The sequence below is a fragment of the Engystomops pustulosus genome, chromosome 1 (genome assembly GCF_040894005.1).
Source record: "Engystomops pustulosus chromosome 1, aEngPut4.maternal, whole genome shotgun sequence".
NCBI classification, from domain to species: Eukaryota; Metazoa; Chordata; class Amphibia; order Anura; family Leptodactylidae; genus Engystomops; species Engystomops pustulosus.
The window spans coordinates 248,777,646-248,785,365 of NC_092411.1; the positions used below are offsets into that span (position 1 = coordinate 248,777,646).

Genomic DNA, 7,720 nt, shown 5'->3' on the forward strand with positions numbered 1-7,720 from the left:
ACGTCAGGTCAATAAAAATTGATATTGATTTTGTCATCTTTTAAAAGATACACATCGTTCAGTCCCAACAGGTTTCGGGGGTGAACACGTCCTAATGGAAGGATGTGTTAATCTATGATTAAGGGACGTGTTCATGTCCGAAACGCGTTGGAACTGGATGATGTGTATCTTTTAAATAAATATCAATTTTTATTGACCCTGACGTCTGGACTGAATAAGCTGGATCGTTTGTCGATGGTTATATGATCTGATTCAGGTGAAGGGAGGATCCATGCTTCTGGAACCGAGCGTCCTAGGTGTTACTGGAGACAACAATCTTCACCTAGGCTGAAGACATACATGGAGCTGTTTAGCTGAGCAGAGACGACATCAGAATTCTTTTATATCTTGGCCAGGTTTAGGTCACTCCTCGCCGATTCACACCTTATTCCCGTCCACTTTGCATGGAAGTGGTGTAAGGGGATAAAAAGTCAGAGTTCCTGCCTGTGCACAAGGAATTGCAACTTTTTCATGGCTTATAGACTGTAAGCTCTTGCAACAGGGACCTCGCTCCTTTTGTTCCATATGAAACTTTGTACTCTGTCATGTTTTATTTTATTTGTATATGTCCCCTATGATTTGTAAAGTGCTACGGAATATGATGGCGCTATATAAATAAAGATTATTATATTATTATTGAACATGATAAAAGTGGTGTACAAGCTTCGATAAATGCCCCGCTCTGGAAGTAAGTTTGCTGTTGTTTCTAAAGTGGGGAGAGGAGACATGTGCAGGCATTTATTAATTTGAGTGCAGGGTGGGCGCAGGAAATGTGCTATAATTTTCAGTGTTATGTAAGTTTGTGGCGCAAGGGATTAATGGGGCATGAACAAAAAGGTTTAGAACTGTCTCCACATTCAAGAAGGGGAAATAGAACTCCCTAGACAAGCTTTTAGCTGCTCCAATTGTGCGCCAAAAATTGAGTTTGAAAAAATAGTTAAAAAAATAGAAGCACTGGAAAAAAGTGTCGGATTCACAATTTTGCACCCCACAAAAACCAAGTTGTGAGGTTTGGAAAAGCACCAATATTGTGGCGCCAAAACTTCATATAAACAAGAGGCGCAGCAAGTGGGATATAAATTTCCACCAGTTTTCCATTTGAAAGTTGTTAATAAATGCCACAATGGCTTCATTGACATCACAAAGCTGACAATTTATTGGTTATTTCATCCCTAATTTGTCATTGTATTATGAATGTCTTATTTATGTACTTTGTGTATTAAGCCTATTTATGTCAAAATAAACCTTTATATAGCAAGACTGAGGCCCCTTTCACATTCGTTTTCTGCTCATGCTTTTGACGCGTAGAACTTGCATTGCACTCTGACCCATTGTAACCAATGGGTCTTTTCAGACTTGCATTTTTTTTCACGCACACACAGGCGGTTTTTTAAACGCGTGTTTAAATCTCAGCATGCTCTACTTTTGCAAGTCACGCGTGTGAAAAACGCACCATACAAGTCTATGGAGACGCATCAAAAACGCATCGCACTCTGATACACTTGCAAGTGCAATGCAAGTGCATTGTGTTTTTCACGCATCAATTGCCATAGAAAAGATAGAGCTCAGCCCTGAGTCCATTTCACGCGCATTTTCTGCGTGTGAAAAACGTATTGAAATTGCATTGAAAACGCGCGTGAAAAACTGAGACACTGAACAAACTCTGACTGAAAACTGATTGCACTCTGATGCAAAATGTGCGTTTTTCACTGACCAAACCCTGATCGCACCCTGATCAGACTCTGACGTGATCTGCAACGCAAGTGTGGAAGGGGCCTTATTATATTCAGTAGAAGCAGTAGTGTAGCTATGGGGGTTGCAGTTGCAACAGGCCTCTAAGTCAGAGGGGCTGAGTGATCCCCTAGGTTTCCCTCTCCTGACACAGAATTTGTTCTACAGAGGAGGAAGGGTGGCTCTATACAATATTTGATGGGGACAGTATATTATTATTATGTTATATAATATATTATATTATGTATATAATGAATAATATAATTATTAACAATACAGAGAGGAGAGTGTTGTATATGTATATATATGGTACCATCTAGGGGGTGTCCATAGTTATTATTAATATTGTCAGTATTTTTTGATTGTGTATTTTTTAGATAATTTACTAGATAATTTCAGTAGTTGGATATAGCAGGAGATCAAGGGGTGGGACAAGTCCATCAAAACTTTTAGCCCTTGAATGGATTTGGTTAACTTTTACACATGTGATCTGTTACAGTTCAAGGTTCTGTCCACTTTCTGGGCACTGATGACCTCTGCTGGTGAAATGTATTCACACATTATTGTGCACTTGAAGTTGGAGCTTGGGTATTTGGTTTAGAGACAGTATGAAGGGTTATATTAAACTGGTTTTGTGGTATTGATGGCCTGAGCTTTGGTCACTACACCATAGCTGACTTAACTTCCCATATTTGGGGGCCAGGTGTTGCCTACTAATGAGTCACCCAAGGGCAGGCGTCTGTCTATCTAGGGTTCATGGAGTTGAAAGAGGGAAATATTGGATTTCATTATGCACCATTATTTGTTCCCACAAGCTGATGTCAAAGAGTTTGGAGGCAGATTTTTGCTCTTTCCCATTAAAATAAATGAAATTCAGCAAAGCAAGGGGATACCATTATAAGGATACCGTACTAAGATATTTTTTAAACATTTTTACTTATTTGGCTATGAGCTGGTTGATGGCTTGTTTTTTGCGGGACATGTTGTACTATGCAAAAAAATTATCACTCTGGAGTACATATGTTTTTTTGATCACTTTTTATTGCATTTTTTGTGGGATGAAATAGGTAAAAATCATAATTGGTGGGTTTTTAACGTTTTTTTTTTCTATGGTGTTCATCAAGCGGTTTCAATAATGATCTTATTTAAATCTAAAGGTCTTTACTGACATGTTGACACTATATATGTGGGGTTTGTTTCTTTTCATGTTTATGGGGCTTATGGGCATTTTTATGAATTTATTTTTATTTAAGTTAGAAGTTAAGTTCATGGGTCATGAACAAGCAATCATCTGCTTTCTTGTTCAAGATAATACTCTACAGTATTAATGTATTGCAGGGTATTAGCAGTTTCTGCCTATGCACATACATAGACTAACACTGTGTCTTTAAGATTCCGTTGTAGACAGCATCTTACAGGCCCTGCCTGCAGACAGCTTGGGGTCCTGATCAGACCTCGTCGCTGCAATGACAGCGATCGGCGTCCCCTGAAGACATCACGGGGGGGAAGGGACGGGCGATCGCGGGGGAGGGACCACTGTCAGCCATTTAACGGCTTAGACACCCACGATCAGAGCTCACTCCGACCATGGGTGTTACACTGGGATATCAGCTGACAACTGGTGTATTCCAATGCCGATATATAAGAGCCAATATATAAGACGCTGAACGCTAAATTATAATGTTCAGTGTCCCATATTGGACACAGAGCGTTAAGGAGTTAAATTACTGTTTTAGGGTACTAAATATCAGATCATTTAAAAACTCTAGACCTTTGGGAAGCCACAATCTGTTTTCTACCATAAGAGTAAAATAAAAAAAAACGCATAAAAAGCTTTAAATATAAAATGTCTATAAAGAGAAAGGTAAAGGGAGGACAAGCCTCACAGCTTTACCATAAAGCATCCACTCCAAACATAAAGAAATATTGGTATTGAATGATATATAGGCCACATGAAAAAGATTGGACATCTTGGAATTATTAGTAAATTAGGAGAAAATAGGGGGCACTCGGATTTGAACCAAGGACCTCTTGATCTGCAGTCAAATGCTCTACCACTGAGCTATACCCCCTTTCCATGTAAATGCAACACCTGTTATTTACCTGCAAATCCTCCGAGCTTAGGTAAACAGGATATTTACATGAGAAAACTCCTAGGAAGGAAACATGATCCTCATTGTACTGTTTCATTAACTGTTTCTTTAGATGCTACTTTTACTATGTATCTAAAAGCAATCTAAAGAGAATATTGAGCAACTTCATAGATTGCTTTACTTATAATAGACTGGCAAATAGTAAAAATGCTAATTCAGCTGATCAGTAATAACATATATATAGTAACCTTTATGAAATACACCTAAATGTATAGGGAAATGGCTGATAACCCCATCCTGTTATAGAAGTTTCCCCCTGATGTATGCAATGAGGTCTACACCAGCATACAAGAATCTCAGTATAAGGGTCCATGCACATTAATGTATTGGGGACATATAGTTGTCTATGGCGCCCGGGCTCAGTACGTTGAGCACAACGTGTGTCGGGGCGGCAAAAAAGATAGAGAGAGTGTGCTCCATCTTTGGCCGTAAGAACGGGCGTGCTGCTCTATTATCTATGGAGAGTGAAGGGGCAAAAATAGTTTAGAAAATAGGACCTGCTGTATATGTTTTATGTCTCGCTCACGGTATGATACCATGTCCAATACGACCATTAAAATGGATGGCTGTATTGCCTATTGTAATGAATGTGGACGAATGCTACAGATATATACACTCACCGGCCACTTTATTAGGTACACCATGCTAGTAACGGGTTGGACCCCCTTTTGCCTTCAGAACTGCCTCAATTCTTCGTGGCATAGATTCAACAAGGTGCTGGAAGCATTCCTCAGAGATTTTGGTCCATATTGACATGATGGCATCACACAGTTGCCGCAGATTTGTCGGCTGCACATCCATGATGCGAATCTGCCGTTCCACCACATCCCAAAGATGCTCTATTGGATTGAGATCTGGTGACTGTGGAGGCCATTTGAGTACAGTGAACTCATTGTCATGTTCAAGAAACCAGTCTGAGATGATTCCAGCTTTATGACATGGCGCATTATCCTGCTGAAAGTAGCCATCAGATGTTGGGTACATTGTGGTCATAAAGGGATGGACATGGTCAGCAACAATACTCAGGTAGGCTGTGGCGTTGCAACGATGCTCAATTGGTACCAAGGGGCCCAAAGAGTGCCAAGAAAATATTCCCCACACCATGACACCACCAGCCTGAACCGTTGATACAAGGCGGAATGGATCCACGAAATTTGGACCCCACCATCCGAATGTCGCAGCAGAAATCGAGACTCATCAGACCAGGCAACGTTTTTCCAATCTTCTACTGTCCAATTTCGATGAGCTTGTGCAAATTGTAGCCTCAGTTTCCTGTTCTTAGCTGAAAGGAGTGGCACCCGGTGTGGTCTTCTGCTGCTGTAGCCCATCTGACTCAAAGTTCGACCTATTGTGCGTTCAGAGATGCTCTTCTGCCTACCTTGGTTGTAACGGGTGGCGATTTGAGTCACTGCTGCCTTTCTATCAGCTCGAACCAGTCTGCCCATTCTCCTCTGACCTCTGGCATCAACAACGCATTTCCGCCCACAGAACTGCCGCTCACTGGATGTTTTTTTTTTTCCGGATCATTCTCTGTAAACCCTAGAGATGGTTGTGCGTGAAAATCCCAGTAGATCAGCAGTTTCTGAAATACTCAGACCAGCCCTTCTGGCACCAACAACCATGCCACGTTCAAAGGCATCAAATCACCTTTCTTCCCCATACTGATGCTCGGTTTGAACTGCAGGAGATTGTCTTGACCATGTCTACATGCCTAAATGCACTGAGTTGCCGCCATGTGATTGGCTGATTAGAAATGAAGTGTTAACGAGCAGTTGGACAGGTGTACCTAATAAAGTGGCCGGTGAGTGTATATATATGTATATAGTTTTCAGACATTCGTGTGCATGAGGCCTAACTGACACCAATAACTGAAGACCTAACAGACATGTGAACTGGGCCTTAGATGAAACAATAGGAATGAGGCCCCTGGTCATAAGAGCTTGCAATCTTTCAGTATCTACTATTTGTTTGTTGTCAACCCTAACCTCTTTTGTAGGAGACAAATGCTTCTGTAAGCCCTACATATCTTTAAGACTATCTGCAGATTCAGTTCATGGCTGAGAAATTTACCCCAGACATTGTTTGCTTTCTGATGCAATTTTTGCCACAATTTTGCAGCGGCTGAAAAATCGTTTGTTTTCTGACTAATTTTTTGCCACAATTTAGCCACGGCAGGAGGGCACCATGAGGGCAGTAAGCGGATCTCGTACGCTACACTGCTACTGTAATATACTGCAGATCTTCGGCACAGAAATTCTACACAGAAAACTTATACCCAATAATGAAGCACGTGAAACAGGATCGGGGTAGGAGAAGGAGTTCGGTATCTTTTGTGTCACCATCCCCCATTCCGTTCACTGCTCTGCTGCTCAACATTAAACTCACAATCCTCAAGTATTAGGCCAGTAAGATGGTAGATGGGGTGAAGGGGATGTGTGACAATGCATCATCACTTTTCACCTGCACCACAGCTCCTGGAGCAAAGAGGACTTGAAGACAAAGAGGAAAAAGGTAATAATCCCTGTGACTTGGCTATTTTTCCCAATTTGACTATGTGACTATTGGTTGCTGTGAGGGGCTCTGGTACTATATTGGCTACTGTGGGAACATTGTTACTATAATATAAACAATCTTTATGAAATACAGAAATGCATATCGCAATTAGTCACCCTGATCTAAAATCAATTAAAATAAGCAATGGTAGTGGTCATGGTCCACGATATTTTCAACTAAATTAAGTAAAAAATGATCGAAAAAATACAGAACAGGACTGATTTGGCAAACTCTGTGCAGCACTGCATAATCTGTGTGTGATATATAAATACAGAATAAAATAATAAATAAATAACAATATAAGACCATGGTAACCCTGATAACCCTATTGGGAATATCCAACATATACATAAATAATATCATTGTATACCTGCTAGTAACCATATAAAGACAACACAGTATACTCACCAAGGAGTAACAGACGAAGGCCCAACAAAGGTCACACCAAATCAGTACCCTGACACACGTTTTGCCGTCAGCTGTTTCAATATATTGGCTACTGGGGGGAAACCTTTACTCTATTGGCTACTGTGGGGTACTGTTACTATATTGGCTAATATTATACAATATATATCCTCTGTGCCATGACTATCCATTCTTATCTTCTCTTATAAGGGAGACCTACATGGAGAGAGCCTAATACTGTACGAAATGTATTATTCAGCATCAGACACTGTGATAAATCTGGTGCAGTAGACAGCTGTCTCACCCTGCTTGGTCCTGGTCCTGTATCTTTGCAGTAATAGTGGTTCTGGTGCTGTATATAGTTGTCTCACTCTGCTTGGTTCTGGTCCTGTATCTATGCAGTAATATTGGTTCTGGTGCTGTATCTATGTAGTAATCTTTTTTTCTGCTAGTAAGGTATCCATTAAATAACCTTGAGTCTGGTAAGGTATCCATTTAGTAACTTGGTTGTGGTAATAGTTCTTGTTCTGGTAATAGATTTGAGTAGTAAGCTTGGTTCTGCTGCTGTATCTCTGTAGAAAGATTGGTACAGGCATTGTAGCCACAATCTTTTTACGGTCTATGGCCTGTTTGATATCATAAAATTAAGATAAAAAACATGAGGTTAAAAAGCTTTCAAAATAAAATGTGCATGTAGCAAAGGTAAAGGGAGTACAAGCCTCACACCTTCACCACAAAGCGTCCACTCCAGACATATAGCAATATTGACAATGAATGATATATAGACCACATGAAGGAGATAGGATAGCTTGGAATTATAATTATACTAGGAGAAAAAT

The 7,720-nt window shown here is 40.4% G+C and overlaps 1 non-coding gene across 1 annotated transcript; it reads right to left on the minus strand.

Annotated features, from left to right (window-relative positions):
• Positions 1-3,770: 3,770 nt before the first annotated feature.
• On the minus strand, positions 3,771-3,842 carry TRNAC-GCA (transfer RNA cysteine (anticodon GCA)). Its single transcript has one exon. It is a non-coding gene; the product is annotated as a tRNA-Cys (tRNA).
• Between the last annotated feature and the right edge of the window lie 3,878 nt (positions 3,843-7,720).